The 19,972-nt window shown below is 40.8% G+C and overlaps 1 protein-coding gene across 2 annotated transcripts in view; it reads right to left on the minus strand.

The window, feature by feature from the left end:
• The window catches only part of gpc6a (glypican 6a), a 146,479-nt gene that overhangs the window by 85,455 nt on the left and 41,052 nt on the right, over positions 1-19,972 (minus strand). The gene's annotated exons all lie outside the window — the stretch shown is intronic.

Raw genomic sequence — 19,972 nt, forward strand, 5'->3', positions numbered from 1 at the left:
TGTTTGGGACACATCCATAGTGGACCGATGTTGGCGTTTAGGCAGCCTATATATTAAATAGGGTGTGTAATTTGGGATGCGGCCACAGTAGACTGATGATGGTGTTTTTATGGACTATACAGTGAATCAGGTGTGTTGTTTGGGAAGCGTCCACCAGAGACCAGTGTTGAAATTAATGCTGCCTATGTAGTAAAAGTGTGTGTGGTTTGGGGTATGGCCACAGTGAACCAAGGACGGTGTTGAGGTGGCCTATATAGTGAATCGGGTGTGCAATTTGGGACACGCCAACAGATGGATGATGGTGTTTATGTGAACTACACAAAGTATAGGGAGTGCAGTTTGGAACACGCCCACAGTGGACTGATAATAGTGGTCATGTAGACTATATAGTGAGTAGGGTTCTGTGGTTCAGAACACGTCCACAGTAGACTGATGCTGATGTTTAGGTGGCCTCTGTAGGGAATATGGAATATCGTGTGCTGCTTGATGTGTGCTGATGGGTTTGTGTGGACTATATTGTGAATAAAGTTTTGGATCAAGGAGGCTGTGAGACAATTAAAGAGAGAGCAAAGGGGCGGGGTTAATATGAAGGGCGGGGTTCAAGTTTCACTCATTAAATTCTCCCACACATTTTTTGGTAATAATCATTTTGCTAACTGCTAAATGCTGTCAGAAATGTGAGAATAGCTGAATGCTAACATGTAATTAGCGCTCAGTTTGAAGTCTGAGCTGTTAATAATGGCACCCACATTCTTCCTGCAGCTGTTAAGGACTTGTGTCTTGTGCTAATTTTCTCCTAGCTGATCGCTAATGAACACAGCGGGAGAGTCTGACATGATGTACTGCCTGTTCACAAAAGCAAGATTAAATAACAGAAGGTTTGAGAGTCAAAAGCTAAGATACTGCTTTGCTAACTGTGTCGTGTGCAAAACAAGTGCTGTGTTAACTTTGCTACATTGTATTGGTGCACCACCAAGCAAGTGGTAAGGTCATGTGACAAGTTAGATGAAATATCATTGGTTTATCAGGTGGCATTGCCATGACAGTTTAGCTAAAGTTTGCAGGCTAGTCCCTGTTTCCTTTTAATTACCCATTTCCCAAGTGTTCTTTTAGCTCTCTTTATTTTCTAGTCAACTTTTTTCCCAGATTATTTTCTAGTCTTCCTGTGTCCTTGTTTTGTAGCCACACCCCCTTGTTTTTTGTCCATGTGCTTTCTTCATCTCCTAGTTTGCTCATGATTCATGATTCTTTTGTCCTCAAGCTTCCTAGTCCACTTGTTTTCCACTCCACTTCCTGTTGACCAGTGTCCATAGTTTCTAGCTTTTGTCCTCATGCTTCCTATTTCTCTTGTTTCTTACTCTCCTTGTTTCTAACTTTTGTCTTCATGCTTTCTAGTCCTTTTCTGTCTTAGACTCCTTGTTTCCACTGGCTACGTGTTTAATGTTTGTCTTCATGCTTTCTAGTTCCCTTATTTTCTAGTACCCTTGCTTCTTTGACCACTTGTTTCCATTTACTCATGTTTCTAGCTTTAGTCCTCAGGCTTCCTAGTCAAGGTTTTCTACCTCTATTTCTTAGACTTCTTGTTTCCTGTACAACTTGTCTAACTTTTCTTCAGTTGGACCTAGCCACTTTGTTTTCTAGCCACTTTATTTCCCCTTGTGTCATCATGTTCTAATATCTCTGTTTGCTGGTCTCCTTGTATCCCAGGTATCTTCATCCCCATGAGTCTCAGCCTCCCAGTGCTTGAGTCTCTTTTTTCTCATGCTTCCTATTCCCAGGGTTTTCTCATTGATTCCCAGTGCTCAAGTGTCTTGTTTTTTGTCCTCCTATTTCCTACTGCCAGTCTTTTCTGGACTCCTTGTTTCTTGGTGTGTCCACGTCTCTAGCTTTGGTCTATATTTGAAAGTCTCCTTATTATTAGTCTCCTTGTTTCCTGGCCTCTTTGATTTTCCCAGCCCTCTTTCTTCCTCACCACTTTATTAATAGGTATAAAACGAGTAAAAGCTGTATGTAGTAGCAGATTGTGGAGTGAAGCTATGAGTCAGCGCTAACACTAACGCTAACAATTCTCTGCTGCTGGAAAAAAAATAGCAGGACGCATTTTAGCCGAGGGTTTTAGAGTGGAATTACATTTGTGTGCGCATTTGAGCTGGACAAGGCCACAGAGTGCACTTCCCCACATCGCATCCGCGTTAAACACGCTGAAGACGGTTTCATCTGATACACAATCTGCTGTTAACAGGAGAGGAGGAGCTTTACAGAGGAACGCAACAGCATTCCACACAAAACCAAGTACTCACACTTTATACAGCTGACCTGAATAGAAAAAGTAAATAAACAAAATCAAATCCTTCTTTCTTCCCAAAATGATTATCAATCAACCAATCAATCAAAATCTATTTTTTGTGTCTTTGCTTATTTAGTCCAAAGAAAATCACTATGCAAGAGACAAAACAACAACAATAAAAAACATTCAAATTTAATGTTGCCATGCCAAATAAAAGCATTAGGATGGTCAAGGATTGTTGCCATGGTAACTCACCAGCGTAACTGAAAGCAGAAGGGAGCGCAAGGGCTAATTGAATTCTGTCTGACGAGGATGTGTTTGGGACAGAGCCACATGTTTATTTAAGATGAGATTATAATATGAACCGAAACTCGTACATTTAGCCATTAGCTTTATACAGAACTATTGAATATTCACAGATTGATTAATGAGACTCTGACCATCACCTGTACACACTCTGTCAGGAGAATTTAGGTGAGTTTCTAGTGCTCTACCAGGGCCCAGGTTTCTTATTGTTCCATACTCCTCTTCTTCTTCTTGTTTCCTAGTCTCGTTTTATTTTTAATATGATCCCAGTATCCCTATTTTCCAGCCCGCTTGTTTCTAATACCCTGGAATGCATTTGGTAATAAACTACAGTAGAGTTCACTTGATGGTGCTGGTTTTAACACCCAATAACCTGACTTCCTGTTCCGACATACTGTTTAACAGAGTAGTATGTGATTTGGAACAGAGCCTGAGCCATGATTCTGTTCTGTGCACATATGACTGGCTCTCAAAAATGAACTATTAGCAAGTAGCTCCAAAGTTAGCAAAGTGTGCTGTTAGAAATTAAATTACTACTTAATATTAACATGGCTTTTTTAGCCATTAGCCTGATGCACTACTACTATATGTTATTAGCTAGCACAGCTTTAGCTAAGCCATCTAGTTAACTGTTTCGAATGAAAGTTATTCTTCAGGTAGCAGACTAGCTAACTTATCCATCTGAAACGTTTGTTTGAAATATTTTATAAGCAGTATATTAACCTGAAGAAGTGAAAAGAATGATTTTTTAAAGTAAATACACTAAAAACAAGTTCAATATTTAAACATGATTTCATCAGAGTGGATTATAAAAATCATAATTTCCCATTTTAAAAGACCTTTTCAGAAATCTAACACGAGAATAAATACACAGGGGAATTGAACTGACTGTTTAATGAATAGCTTTTTTGCTAAGGCAGGGTTTAAGCTAAACACTAAATCACTCCGAGCTGATTAGCATAAAGCCTGACAGCAGGAAGTGGAGTTTGTGGCCAGTGAAGTGGCCGCAGGTGGATAATGGACATCAGGACAGGGAGTAATGGACAGCAGGACAGGGAGTAATGGACGGATAAAGATCCTAAAACATTAAAATGATAAAACTGTGGCATCCGGATGACCTGCTAATTCATTGTGGTTAGCATTAGCGCTAGAGATTAGAATCAGAGCTGTACAACAGCCAGACCTCTGCTTTACCCTTTCCTGTAAGCAGATCTGTCTCACTGCATGCTGCCTGTCTCACCTCATCCTGTCCTTCTACACACTACCTGTCTCACAACACACTGCCTTCACTGCCTGTCCTACTGCATGCTGTTCTACTCCACACTGCCTGTCTCACTACCTGCTGTCTCACTGCATGCTGCCTGTCTCACTACATGCTGTCCTTCAGCACACTGCCTGTCTCACAACACACTGTCTTCATTGCCTGTTTCACTGAATGCTGTCCTATTGCACACTGCCTGTCGCACCTCATGCTGTCTCACTGCACACTACTTGTCTCACCCCACAGACCAGCTGTCTCACTGCACACTGCCTGTCTCACCACATGCTGTCCTTCTACACACTGCCTGTCTCACCACATGTTGTCCTTCTACACACTGCCTGTCTCAAAACACAGTCTTGCTGCATGCTGCCTGTCTCACTGCCTGTCTCACTGCATGCTGTCTGTCTCACTACCTGCTGTCTCACTGCACACTGTCTTACTCACTACCTGCTGTCTCACTGCACACTGTCTGTCTCACTACCTGCTGTCTCACTGCACAGTGCCTTTCTCACTTACTGCAGTCTTCCTGCACATTGCCTTTTTAACTTCTTGCTGTCTCACTGCACGCTGCCTTTCTCTCTTCCTGCTGTCTCACTGCACACACCAGCTGTCTCACTACATCCTGTCCTTCTACACGCTGCCTGTTTCACAACACACTGTCTTCACTGCCTGTTTCACTGAATGCTGTCCTATTGCACACTGCCTGTCTCACCTCATCTTGTCTCACTGCACACTGCCTGTCTCACCCCACAGAACAGCTGTCTCACTGAACACTACCTGTCTCACCACACACACCAGCTGTCTCACTACATGCTGTCCTTCAGCACACTGCCTGTCTCACAACACACTGTCTTCACTGCCTGTTTCACTGAATGCTGTTCTATTGCACACTGCCTTTCTCAAAACACACTGTCTCACTGCATGCTGTTCTACTGCACACTGCAAGTCTTACCTCATTCTGTCCTAGTCCTTTACTGCCTGTCTCACTGCATGCTGCCTTTCTAACTACCTGCTGTCTCACTGCACACTGTCTGTCTCACTACCTGCCGTCTCACTGCACACTGCCTTACTCACTACCTGCTGTCTCACTGCATGCTGCCTCTCTCTCTTCCTGCTGTCTCACTGCATGTTGCCTTTCTCTCTTCCTGCTGTCTCACTGCACGCTGCCTGTCTTACCACACACACTGGCTGTGTCACTACATGCTGTCTAGCTGCATGCTACCTGTCTAACCGCATGCTGTCCTAGTCCTTTATTGCCTGTCCTACTGCATGTTACCTGTCTCACCCCACATGCTAGCTGTCTCACTACATGCAGTCCTTCTGCACACTGCCTGTCTCACCCCACAAACTAGTCTGTCTTTTCACTAGTTATCATCTGTCACACTAGACATACCTGTCCTGCTGGATGCTCTCTACTGTGCTGAGTACTTTCAGTTTTGCTGCATGTTTCTGTACTAAACAGTTTTTGTCTCAACTACACTGCCTATCTCACAATGTTTTTGTCTCACTGTCTGTCTCACTAAACCCCGTCTGTCTCACTGCATGCTATCTGTCTTGATGATCGCTGCCTCTCTCACTTAATATTGCTGGTCTTGCTGAATTATATCTGTCTTTCTGGATGCTGCTCGTCTCACTCACAGCTTTTTGTCTCACTGAAAGCTGTCTTTGTCACCTGTCTCTATGAAATCCGCCTGTTCACCTGCTAAACAACGCTTTTCTGACTCAACACCGCCTGTCTCACTGAACACTGCCTGTCTCACTGAACACTGCCTGTCTCACTGAATGGCATGTTTAAGAAAAGCACACACAACTGGGACGAATTCTCCCGACATTCTGAGTGGCATTTTATTTATTTTATTTTTACTCGCTTCAATTATGCATGGAGGTCTGGGGGGAAATGTCGATGAGAAGAGTATGAAGGAGGGAGAGAAATTGAATGTAAACCCAAGGTTGCTTGGCCTCATGGGATATCGGAGGAACGAGCTCTCATAGCCGACGCCAGATAACCATAATGTGCAAACACACTGGCCTGTTTTTACAGCTCTCTCTGGGTGTGGGTTTATGGAGCACATCCATAATGTTTCACTGTGTGTGTGTGTGTGTGTGTGTGTATGCGCAAGTGTGTGAAGGTTGCAATCTATCCAAGTCGTTTTGAAATGTCTAGTCAAAGCGACTGGTGTTATAATCCTGAAGGCATTACTGTCTGTGCCTCAGGGTGCCATCTATCTCCATACATCTATCTTCTCATCCATCCATCCACCCATACGCGTCTATCCATCCATCAAACCATCCATCTATTGGCTCATTCCTCCAGTTACCCTTCTGCCATCTATAATGTCATTTGCCTATCCAGTCATTGCCCACTTCATCCATTCTCCACTCCATCCTTTCTCCACTCCATCCTCTTGTTCATATGTCTGTCCTTCCATCTCCAACCGAACTGGACATTCAACTATCTTTCTGTATAGCAATCAATTCATCCATTTATTTTTTTAGTCCACATCCATTCACCCATCCACGTATTTGCCTGTTTATTGATCTGCACATCAGTTTATCTGCCAGAGTCTCCATCCATCTGCACATCCTTCCATCATATATCTTCCCATTCATCCACTCACTTATCCAACTGCTTGTCCATACCTCCACCTCTATCTATCTGTCTATCTATCTATCTTTGCATCTATTTCTCCATCCAATTGCCCATCTTTCCTTCTTTGACTCCACTTGTCCTTCTGCCCCTTTACCCATCCATCAAACAGCCAGTCTTTCTATCCATCTCCCCCTTTATCGATTCTCCAATCTATTTGCTTATTTATCCATCAGTCTCTTTATTCGTGCATATATTTATTTATTTACTTATTTTTGTCTATCCATCTATCTATATAAACTTGTATAAACTTTTTTTTATTTATCCCTCTGCATTTCCATATCAACATTCAATAATCTACTAGAATCTGTTCATCTGTTCAAAAGCCAGTCCCTCCTTCGACTTCGCAGTATCCATCCCTCATTCGTCCATTCACAATCCAACTGTCCACCCACCAATCCATTTCATCTATTCAGTCACCCATCCCTTTATCCAGCAGTCCATCCATTTATCCATTAATTCATCCATCCATGGATGTGTTGCTTCACTTATTGGTGGTTCTTCATCGTGTCTATTAAGCAGTGATCTGAACTGAAGACAGATCTTCTCACCTGGTGTTTTCCGATCCATACAGCTGTTCAGTGACATCACCACCACCTGAGCGAGTGTGAGGTATGCGCCACATCCTGAACAGCTTCAATAAATGCTTTTTTCTTTTCGATTTTTCTCCAGCATCTGTCCATCAGAATCACCCGAGGAAATGTAGAACATGATGGAGAAGTGCAAAGCATACAGCTATAATGTACTGACACTGTGCACTCGAATTATTTTATGCCTTCCAGCGCTTTCATAACACCACTATTGTTGGCGTGAGAGCGCTGCTGCTGAATGTTGCAGAAGAGCAAACACCATCAGCCACACTTATGACTATAACTGGAAGCTTTAAGTGAAATATCACATCCCACTTTGCAGAGCTGAACTGTCATGTTGCATGTGTTTCAATTTCTACATTTCTGCTATTTGTAATTAATAGCAGCTGTCAACAGTTTAGGCAAAAGAATAGTGTCTTTATAAGAACACAGTCAGTTTGCAAGTATAGAAACAACAAAAACGTGTGAAAATAGAGAAAACATCAGAGAAGCCTGGGTGTGCAATAAGCTCCTGTAGGAAGTGTAAAATCTGTTCATCACCAGAGGCTCAGCAGGAACAGCAGCTCATGAGAACTCAGCCTTGAACTGACGAGAGGAAGATCAAAAAGTGAACTACATCAACAGCTTTTCAATCAGGAGACATTTTTCTATATAAAAAACCATCCACAGCTGAGACTTTCACTGTCATAATGATAACAGCAATATTTTATCAACTTCATGCAGCCAGCATTCGTCCATCTGTCTGTTCATCCGTTCCACCAGAACACCCAGTCCAATCCTATAGCATTCATTCATTTATCTGTCCATCCACCCATCTGTTTTTTCATCCATCCATTCATCCACTCAACTGCTAACTCATCCATCCATTCATCCATCCATCCATCCATCCATCCAGCCATTCATCCAATAAACTTCCAACTCATCCATCCATCCATCTGTTCACTGTCTACTGATTCATTGAATGACTGTCAATCCATCCATCCAGCCATTCATATAGTTAACTCCCAACCCTTGAATCAATCCATCCATCCATCCATCCATCCATCTGTTCACTGTCTACTGACTAACTGAATGACTGTCCATCCATGCATCCATCCATCCATCCATCCATGGATCTGTTCACTGTCTACTGACTCACTGAATGACTGTCCATCCATCAATCCATCCAATCCACCCACCCATCCACCCATCCATCCATCCATCCATCCGTCCGCCTGCTGTCTAGTCATCAGTTTTTTCACTAATCCATGCATCCATATATCTACAGTATCTGTCCATCCATCCATCCAACCATTCATCCATCTATCCACAGCTTATCAACGCATTCATCCATCTGTTTGCCCGTTTATCTATCCACTTCCTGTACATGAAATAATCTGCCCATCCATGCATCCACTGATCCATCCATTCATCCCTCCACTCATGAATGACTCTTGCAGACGAGCCTCTTAATCAGTTCATGAACTTGAACAAATCTAGCAGGTAAATGTGAAGGGAGACTCTTGATTCCTTTTTCCTCATTCACAAATCAGACCTGGGAACAAATAAGGTGAATCAAAGTAAGAAGAGAGTCACGGGGAATCAAACCACACAAAGTTCAATTCACACAGATATTTTAGAGACAAACTGTTAATGTGATCCCCAGTTTCGCATGTCATTAAAATGTGAGATCCTGCAGAGAGTGCCGAATGGCAGCTTAATTAACTGCATTAAGTTGTGATTATTTCTGGCATACAGTCTCATTTGATTTTTTTTTTCTTACTGGGAGCTCACTGTAAGAGTACACGAGCATGGTGAAAGCATGGCATGATGGGGTCTGCTTCTCTGCAGGATACAGCAGTAGTGCTGTCTCACTCCGACAATAGCGGAGTTATGAAAGCGCTAGAAGGCACAAAATAATCAGAGTGCATGATGTCAGTACATTACACCCATATGGTTTACATTCCTCTGACAGTTTTACAAATAGCTTTAAATCTGAGATGGTGCAGGATGAAATCGGGGTTATTCTGGAGGTCAGAGATGGGGGAGATTACAGAAAGCTCAAGCCAGGATGAAAGTGCACTATGGAGGACCTGAGATTACAATCCATGTCAAGCAGTTTTAAAAAAGGAGCTAAAAGTGTGGTTTAGATTTGATGTAAACTAACAGTTTTGTGCCAGTCTCTTAAGATTTCTGTAATTTTACCTCAAAATGCAATGACCTTTGCTCCTTTCTAAATAGAGAGAAGGAAAAATTATATTTACCACCAACATTTTTTATTTCCATCAGTAAATTGTTGAGAATGTTTTAACAGCTAACAAACTTTAGTTTTAACGTTCCTACAACTAGAAATGTCACAGGAGCAGTTACGAACATTATAATATAATCTGCTGAGCATCGTTGAACATCAAATATTGTTCTGAATCTTAGTTAATGACTAAAATGACTAAATTTGCTAAATGCAGCTAGGAGAACGTTATTAGAACATGTGCTTTAGTTTCACTAATTTGACATCTGTAAGTGTTCTGCTAATCTAAATGTGTTAGCTAGCTTGCTAATTGCGATCGGGAGTAATGTGAGGTGGTACCTGCACATGATAGCATGAATGACTTTGAACTTTGAAACCAGTGTTGAGGAATCTGTTTACATTACAACCATCAGCAAGCGTCCATTTCACAGCGTGGAGATGAAGCACTGGGATAGATGTTGCAGAACGAATGATGTCATTAGAGTGACATCATCAGAGATTTAGCTCAAACCTGGAATTCTGCGGTTAACAGCCTATAAACTCTTGGTGCTTGGCCCCCTCGATTGCTGCTTAGTGTATTATCTAAATATAATGCTGTTATTAAATCTAGTGTAAAACCTTTTAAAATTATCTGACCATCTCAGAGATGCCATGGAGCTGAAGAAAGGGATTGAAACATCTAAATAACACACACACACAGAGTTTCTCTCTCGTGAATATTAACGGCGTGTTCTCTCGTCTCCGTGATCGATACGTGCGCTGGACTGACAGCCACACACTAATTGAAGATGACATGTTTTTAAAAGAGATGAACGCCCACAGATGAGAGAGAGAGAGAGCGAGAGACGGAGGACAGGATGACAGATCTGTGTGTAGATGCTTGGGTTATCGGTCCAGACGCGTCAGACAGACCTCTCTGACCATCAGCAGGGGAAAGAAATGGCGCCCGAGTGGCTCGCTTTGTAACAACTGACAGGAAATATTACAGAGATAAAATTACAAGGCTGCCACTGTGACTGTGGTGACATTGTAGGTTGAGGACAACGTGAAGGTTCGGGTCTGGGGGAAAAAAAATGGCCGCCATTTCTGCTGATTGAATCTATTCATAGCAGAACTGATTAGCAGCAAGGTTTCCATTTGGCTTCTCAATAAAGACATGGAACAGCCTTTTCTTATGTCCAGACAAAACTCCTGCTTTCAGGGGACTGAATCCAAAATGGCTACCATTTTCCTCGATCAAAACCGAGTCTGGAAATAGGCTCACGTCACTCCATTTAGCTCGAAATAAGACACAATTACTCTGAAAGCCATTTATCCTAATTTAGCATTGAAAAAAAAGATGGAACTGTCATAATTTGTCACTTTAATGTGCTCTTTTTTCTTTCAGTAGCAGATCCAAAATGACCATTTCATACAGCTCTACAATCCAAATGATTAGGTGATGAGGGTCACATTGCTGTTTGACTTGGAATGAAACTCTTACAGGTACAGGAAAAGAATGGACTTCACAGCACCCCGTCATTCATTATTGTATTTATGTTAAAAGCTAGCTAAATTGCTCAGCTACTTTTGCTAATTTTGTAGAAAAAAATACCAGTTAAATATGGGCAAAACAAAACTAATTCTGCCAATTTCGATTCAAACTGTCTGCTTTGTCCAAGATTCCAATTATTTCGATCAAAAAGAGACATGATTAAAGTCAAACAACCGGCTGTGAGGCATTTTAGAGCTTTTCTAGTTAGCATTTAGTGCTTACTGCTTGTCCTGCCCATATTTGAGTAAATAAGATCCAGATGTGTTGTACTTTATTGTTAGCCATGTTAATTTAGCAGGAAAGGCTTGTTTGCGATTCTTTCGTTTTGAAATGTCAGTAATTAAGCTTTCTGTCGTCCTGATTTGGATTAATATCCTCCTGCTTGTAGGGAAAGGACAAAACACCTTGGTTCGCAGTGAAGCCCTTTCTCCCGGTGCTTAATTGAAGCCGTAATTAACAATCCTCTCAACTCTGATACTTTGATTCTAGCCTTGTTAACGAACAGAGCGTATTCCTAAATTAGCACGCTAGCAGGACGCGGGGCGCGCGGGGGTCCTACGGGATGCTAGTGGCTGCGTTCTGCGCTAATGAATCCAGCGGGTTTTAATGAGCTGAGATTAGCTTTGATTCTTCAGGGGCCGGCGGTGAGTTCAGCATTCGTCACGCCGAACAAAGCGCCGCTCAGGCGTGTGCTAATGACGAAGGGTCACCCGGACATCGAGAGGCTATGGTTTACTTTGCATTTATATTAGTGTCTCGTGGGAAAGGAAACTACTTGTTTATGCACTAATTTAACATTCACTTTGTCCTTTTGTCCAGATGCTGTACATCGAGCCTGACATGGACGTCCTTATTCCTTTGTTTTTGTCCTTTAGCTAGGCTACGACGTCCAAACCACAAACTGAGCAGTGTATCACAATATCACCCCAAATCCCATATCTACTGAACAAGTATTCTTTTTCCACACTGACTCTCTCTCTCTCTCTCTCTCTCTCTCTGACTTGAACTGTTGTTTTTTTTTCTGTTTTCATAAACTCTGTTTTGAACTTTTAACCAGTTTTCAGATTAAAATGTGAAACTTTTCTCAAAGACAGAATGTTGAATAATGATGTGATGTCATCACAATGGACATTACAGCAGCCGACCAATCAGCAGCTTAGATTCTACTCCCACTCAGGACATGCCCATGATACACTTATTACAAAACACACTTATTGACACACCTTTTTTTTCCCTCCCTTCCTTCCTTCCTTCCTTCCTTCCTTCCTTCTTTTCTTTCTTCCTTTTTTGACATTCCCAATCTGTTCATTTCTTCTTCCATTTCCCATAGTTCCCTTTCATCCAGTCTTTCTTTGGACAAGACATAGATTATAATTACATACAATCATTCCATTCTTTTATTCCTTTATTATTTCTCCTTTTTTCTTCGGTGCTGTTTAGTTATTTAAATTTTCTTTCTTTCTTTCTTTCTTTCTTTCTTTCTTTCTTTCTTTCTTTCTTTCTTTCGTTCCTTCCTTCCTTCCTTCCTTCCTTCCTTCCTTCCTTTCCCCTCCCTTATGTAAATGTTCTCATTATAAACCTCCTTCTTCTATCTATTTTCCTTTCAGTTCTCCTTCACCCTTCTTTTTCATCCAGTCCCTGACACTTCAGGTCTGGACACAGGGCTGTGAGTGGTCTAATCTATGGATGATTGACAGCTGCACTGACAGTCTGACATTAATGCAAAACATCCTACCTGTGTGTGTGTGAGAGAGAGAGACAGGGGGACACAGCAAGAGAAAGACAGAGAGAGAGAGTTTTGCTGTGTCCCAATTCTCATACTTAGATTGTGCATTAAAAGTAGCTACTCATTTTCTGCATAAATATATATACTTTTGAGAGTGTATACGTCTGTAATGCTGCACTGAGACAATGTCCATTGTTAAAAGCGCTATACAAATAAATTGAGTTGAAAAAAATCTGTGGGATTTCAACATAGTACGATTTGGGACAGAGTAATTCTAACCACAGACACTGCTCAGGATGGATAATAGGTGATTTGGGATGCTGCATCTGATGTACACCTATATTTATGTCTAAATGGTTAGCCTGTGTTCTATAATGCTAGTTCACGTTTTAGCCAGCTAGTTTCAGTAAGATTTCCACTATGGTACTTTGTATTTAGTTTATTTACTATAATGATCATTTGTATTTAGCCTTTTTTCTTTAATGCTAGTTTTTTAGCTTACTTACCACAATACTAGTTTGTATTTAGCCTACTTACCACAATGCTAGTTTGTATTTAGCCTACTTACCACAATGCTAGTTTGTATTTAGCCTACAATGCTAGTTTGTATTTAGCCTACTTACCACAATGCTAGTTTGTATTTAGTTTATTTACTATAATGATAGTTTGTATTTAGCCTATTTTCTGTAATGCTAGTTTTGTAGCCTACTTACCACAATGCTAGTTTACATTTAGCTTATTTACCACAATGCTCATTTGTATTTAGCCTGTATACTACAATGCTAGCTCATATTTAACATATTTACTATGATGCTAGCTCAATATTAGCCTGTGTTCTACAAAGCTAGCTCATATTTAACATATTTACTATAAGATTAGCTTGCTACTAGCCTGTGTTCTACAATGCTAGCTCATATTTAATATACAGTGAAACCTTGACTTATGAGTGACTCAACTTACGAGTTTTCCGAGATATGAGCTGTCGCTCGTTCGATTTTTTGCTTTAAGATACGAGCCGAGATCTGAGTTACGAGCGAGAGAGCTTACGCCACCCGTCACTAGGTAGCCCAGCGAGCGGTCAGTTCACGTGGTTATCTCTCCAGGTCGTGCGTTGGCGCTGTGTAACAACACTTCCTCACTCATTTTCCAAACATTTTGAAAGGGAGGAAGAAACAAACCTCCTTGGACAGGTTTTTATTGAAACGCCCTGCAAGTGAAAGCGAGGAAAGTGTGGCGAAAAAGGCAAAAGTCAGTGAAGAAGATGATTAAGTGATGTGAAAAAAAAGTAGCAATTAAGTTTAGTGATAAAGTTTAGCATAGTGTGTAAGTTAAATTTAGCAATTAATTGTAGCATTAAGTGTGTAGCGAGTAAGTTAAGCGATAGAGCACAAAATGAAAAACTCTGCCTATCTCCTGCACCTCCGCTAGCATCTTTGTCTGATCTTCAACGTAAATACACTTAATAAAACCAGTTTATTTCTTTACATTCTCTTTTATTATGTATTAATATTGTTTTATACATTATTTGTTATTTATAAAGTACGTTTTTCTTATTTAAAAACACGTAAAAAAAAACTGGTGTGGTTTTTGGTGGGCTGGAATGGATTAATAGCATTTCAATTCATTTTAATGGAGAAATTTGATTTGATATACGAGCAAATTGAGTTACGAGCTCTGTCACAGAACCAATTAAACTCGTAAGTCAAGGTATTACTGTATTTACTATGATGATAGTTTGTCTTTAGCCTGTTTACTCTAATACTGGCTCATGCCTTAGCCATTTAGTTTCAGTGAGCTACTTCACTGTAATGTTCATTTGTTTGCAGACAGTTTAATGTCATGCTAGTTCACTATTAGCCTGGTTCGTGATAATGTGATATGGAGTAGGAGAGGAAAGTTTGGGGCAGAATTTGGGGAACAATTAAACGCAGACTCTTTCTGTTAAAATACAATATAATTAGTGAAATTAATTGATCAGAAAATGGCATTTGCATGTAATTTAGCAGGGGAGAATCTCTGGAGGATGAGTGAACACTGAGAAATGTGCCGTGCTGCCCTGTGTGTGTGTGTGTCTCTGCATCTCAGAGTGAGCAGAACGCAGCATTATTAGCTATTAGCGCTGAGTTAGCTGTTGTTTAATTAAACGTTGCTCTTGACGACTCACTCTGTCATTCAGGCTCATGTTCTCTACTTAATCACGCAGAACACATCAGTGCTGAAGTCAAGTGTTGATCATAAACATGCGCTTCTTTAAGCTTTTTCTCACATTTATCCATTTAAAATGTCTGTTCCAATTCCTGACTGAAGACTGAGAGCTGATGATGTCATAGTGGGTGACCAATCACTGCAGAAGTGCACACTCATTACAGCCTCATACTTCCACCTTTCTTTCTAATTGTCTTTACCTTCATTCATCTTCTGCCTTTGTCCCTTTCTCTTCTCTATCCTTTACTTTATCTCAGTTTTGTATTACATCATTCTGTTCATTTTTTTAGTCTATTTCTCCATCTTTCTTTTTTTTTTCAGTATGACTTCTCTTTCTTTCTTTCTCCCTCCCTCCCTCCCTCCCTCCCTCCTATTAAGAGTTTAGGTTCAGATGTACTATTCATTAATGGCTTAATAATTTCTAACAGAATTTAATTTATATTTCTGTTCCATTTCCATTTAAATTTCATCTATTCATCTTTTCTTTCACTCCTTTTTCTTCTTACTCTTCCATCTTGTCTCCCTTCTTTTTATTGCTTTCATATTTCCACCCTTTCATTTTCTGTCTGTTATTTTTGAGCAACCCACTATTCTTTTTCATTCTTTCTTTTTTCTTCCTTCCATCTTTCCTCACTTTCTTCCTTCCCATTTCCTTGCCTTCTTTATAATAACAAGACACATTCTGTTTGCCTTCCTTTCCACTCTTTCATTCTTATTCATCCAGCCTTTTTTTATTCATTCATTTTTTATTTTTCGATTTTTATCCATCCACTCTTTCTTTCTTTCTTTCTTTCTTTCTTTTTTTTTCTTTCGTTCATTCTTTCTTTCTTGTTCTTTCACATTACCAAATCTGTTGATTTCTACTTTCCCTCTCAGATGTACATAAGTGATGAGTTGGAGCAGAAACTAACACTTGATGTGTCTACAGCACTTGTCTGATGTGAAGGTTGAATAGAGCGGTAACGTTAAAATGAGAGATGGAGCATGAAGATGAATCGAAAAGGGCCTTAAATAAATAAAACGACAGAGAAGGCAGTACAGAGTGATCTGTGGAGATTATCTGTCTACCGGAGCTGGAAAGAGATGGACAGACTTACAGCTAGAGAGAGAAAGAGAAAGAGAGAGAGAGAGAGAGAGAGAGACAGACAGACATACAGATAGAGAGACAGGGAAAACGACAGAGAGTGATGGAGGTGAAGTCTCCGCTGAGATCGTCCTCTATCGCTCCACTCACTTTAGCTCACATCACTCCATCACAACAAAGCTTAATAATTCATCACTGCTTCCAGGAAGTACACTGTGTGTGTGTGTGTGTGTGTGTGTGTGTGTGTGTGTGTGTGTGTGTGTGAGTGAGTGAGTGAGTGTCCTTAGTTTCAGGTTTCAATAAAATAAAGCTAATTTCTACATCATTGCTTAGAACAAACAGAATCAAAACAAACTGCTCACATGCTAATTTACCGTCTGCATTTTTATTACTTTTAACTGGTTGCTATGGTGACAGTGGGCGTGTCTGCTGTCTAAGCATGAGCTTTAAGTAGTTTCATTTTCTTCGGTGGTTAGGATTTTTTCTTTTGCATTTTTTACATTTAGTGAGATTATCAGGAACCCAGAATCCTTTTTTCCAAACTTAAATGCTATAAACAGTTTTTTAGGAATTCTGGAACTTTTTCAGGAATCCCTGGACTTAGGAATGTTGTCAAGAAGCCACAGAAAATCAGTCCTGCAAATTCAGGGACTTGCAAACTAGAAATTATTCAGAAACTTTTCAAGCATTGTAACCAATAACGTTTTATGAGGAACAAAGCTATATTTTCCAGAAAGTCAAACAGTTTTTTTTTTTTCAAGAACTATGAGACTTTTTCAGCAACTCCAGAACTCCAACATCTTTCATGGAGTCAGGAGCTTCTTCAGCAACCCATGAACTTTCTCAGGAGCTTAATGTTCAGAAACCTAAACAACCCCCACGCCCCCCCATCCAAGAGAGGTTTTTTTCAGCAGCTATAGAACATTTAGATTATTTTCTTTATCTTTCAGCCTTTGCATTTTAAAAAGTATACACTTGACAGTCTCCTGCAAGCCCCAGCAACACCTTCATGGATGCTGCTGCTGAAATCTGAGGCATTAAATTGTTTGTGTGAAAGTCTCTGTGCTATGTTCCTACAGGCAGAAGGACATTTTAATTTAAATTCATTGACAGAGGCTCGGTCTCACTCTGAGGAAATGTGCTTGGAAAATTGAACACAGTAACTGGAACACCTGAAAGTGAAGCTTCGGCCAGGCAGCGTCCCCCTAGCCCCGAATGAAGTCCATCAGCCAAGACATGTTTAGTGTCTAGACCTTATTTCTTCTGTTCATCTCTGGAGACTAATATAACTAGCAACTGTTAATTCCCTGTTAAATGCTGATTGTGAGTGAGATTAAATGTGGTTAGATTAAAGGTGGGGTTTGAGTGTGTATGGGGTTTGAGTCAGAGTGGGGTTGGAGTGAGGGTGGGAATAGAGTGAGGGTGGGGTTAGATGGAGGACATGGTTAAAGTGAGTAGGGTTAGAGTGAGAGTGGGATTAGAGGGAGACTGGGTTTAGAGGGAGAGTGGGATTAGAGGGAGAGTGGGATTAAAAGAAGAGTGGGATTAGAGGGAGAGTGGGATTAGAGGGAGAGTGGGATTAAATGAAAAATAGGATTAGAGGGAGAGTGGGATTAAAAGAAGAGTGGGATTAGAGGAAAGAGTGAGTTTAGAAGGAGAGTGTGATTAGAGGGAGAGTGGGATTAGAGGGAGAGTGAGTTTAGAAGGAGAGTGGGATTAGAGGGAGAGTGGGATTAGAGGGAGAGTGGGATTAGAGAGAGAGTGGGATTAGTGGGAGACTGGGATTAGTGGGAGAGTGGGATTAGAGGGAGAGTGGGTTTAGAGAGAGAGGGATTAGAGGGAGTGTGGGATTAGAGGGAGAGTGGGTTTAGAAGGAGAGTGGGATTAGAGGGAGGGTGAGAGTGGATTTAAAGTGAAAACGGGGTTAGAGTAAGGGATGTGGTTTGATTAAGGGTGGAGTTAGAGTATGGGTGTGGTTAAATTAAGGGTGGGGTTAGAGTGAGCATGGGGTTTAGTGAAACATGGGGTTAGAATATATGTAGGGTTGGAGTAAAGATTGTGGTTAGATTATAGGTGTGGTTATTGTGAGGAGTGTGGTTAGATTATAGGTGTGGTTATTGTGAGGAGTGTGGTTAGATTATAGGTGTGGTTATTGTGAGGAGTGTGGTTAGATTATGGGTGTGGTTATTGTGAGGAGTGTGGTTAGATTATAGGTGTGGTTATTGTGAGGAGTGTGGTTAGATTATAGGTGTGGTTATTGTGAGGAGTGTGGTTAGATTATGGGTGTGGTTATTGTGAGGAGTGTGGTTAGATTATAGGTGTGGTTATTGTGAGGAGTGTGGTTAGATTATGGGTGTGGTTAGAGTAAGTTGTGGTTAGAGTGAAGGATTGGTTATTTTATATTGTGGGTAGAGTGAGAGATCAGGTTAGATTATGGGTGTGGTTAGGTTATGGGTGTGATTATATTACAGGTGTGGTTAGAGTGAGGTCAGAGGTAAGATTATGGGTGAGGTTAAATTATGGGCGTGATTAGATAGAGGGGAGAGGTAAGATTATTGGTGTGGCTAGAGTGAGGAGAAAGGTTAGATTGTGGGTGTGGTTAGATAATGGGTGTTGTTAGAGTGAGGGTGTGGTCAGAGTGATGGTTGGAGTTTCCCATAGACACCTTTATATAACATTCTAACCACATACACCTCTCTCCCACTGCTAAAAAGGATTGGGTTAGCACCCGAGCTAACAGGCTGATGGATGTATTGTGTGTAACAATATATTTAAGCTGCTAGCCACCAATTTTCCAGCAACTCCATGTGCATAATGTTCACTGGTGGCCTTCACTTTCAACATCTCACCTGCTCCTTTAATATGAGTGTGGGGTGAGATCTGAACACCCGCTCATATGACTGATAGGATTGTGATGTGAACAGTTCTGTGATTCAGCACGGCTCCCACACAAACACACACACACACACACACACACACACAGAGACATGTTAAGAATGTGTGGGACTCGTCTTAAAGAATCAAAAGCATGGCTAATGTACAAGCAAGGGCCACCACTATCTAATGCACAAAAGACCAGGCTAAAGTGATGAAAAGTGACCACCGGGGTAGTTCTATACAGGCACTTCAAAGTACACACACACACACACACACACACACACACACACACACACATATATATATATATATATATATATATATATATATATATAAAGAGCTTTGAGAGAGAATAGCATGAGTCAGAGTTAATCCATCAAGGCTGCACAACTGGAACACACACACACACACTATCATTATAATACACTGAGGAAATGATATGAAATTGAATTTTAACTGGCAGCTGATGATGTGATGATGTCACAGGGACATGTACAGTAGATGACCAATCAGCAGCTTTGCTTCAACTCACACTCATTACAAACACTCTCGATATTTCTATTTCTGTATTCATTGTTTGTTGTTTTTCCTTCCTTCCTTCCTTCCTTCCTTCCCTCCCTCATTAAATCTCCAGTCATGTACTGTTGAGTGTAGTGTGTAACACTAGCGTAAATGTGTTTATCATGTAGCTTGTTGACCCTGCACTCGTCCCCATCACCTCCATCATATAAAGCTCTTATATAAATATCCTAAACATGTAGCGACACTCAACAGCAATCTCATGTTGAAGTGGGGGGTGCGGTGAGAGAGAGGCGTCATCACCAACCCAGAGTGCTCTCCTCTCAAAGCTTGCTCAGACAATTAACTCACACACACACTCACAGCGCTGGGAAGCTTAGTGCCACTTAACATGCATGCTCTCTCAGCCTTTCATATGCTAAAACGAGGGGCTTTTTTAAAATATATTCATATACTCGAAAATTATTTTGCACCTTTGCAGAGGTGTACATTTAAAACCATTCTGTTCTGAAGGGCTTCTAGAGAAAAGAGATATTTTGTGACTTCTCCTCAAGAAGTGCAGAACATCTCTATCATTAAAGTGCACTTACAGCAACATGGGTGGAATAAGTAGGGTGAATAAAATGCTGTTGCATTTTCTGGAAAACTAGACATTTTACCCATTTTACTTATCGTTTACCCTCATACACCACCTGATCATCTGTGCCAA

Source organism: Hemibagrus wyckioides, linkage group LG26 (assembly GCF_019097595.1).
Source record: "Hemibagrus wyckioides isolate EC202008001 linkage group LG26, SWU_Hwy_1.0, whole genome shotgun sequence".
NCBI classification, from domain to species: domain Eukaryota; kingdom Metazoa; phylum Chordata; class Actinopteri; order Siluriformes; family Bagridae; genus Hemibagrus; species Hemibagrus wyckioides.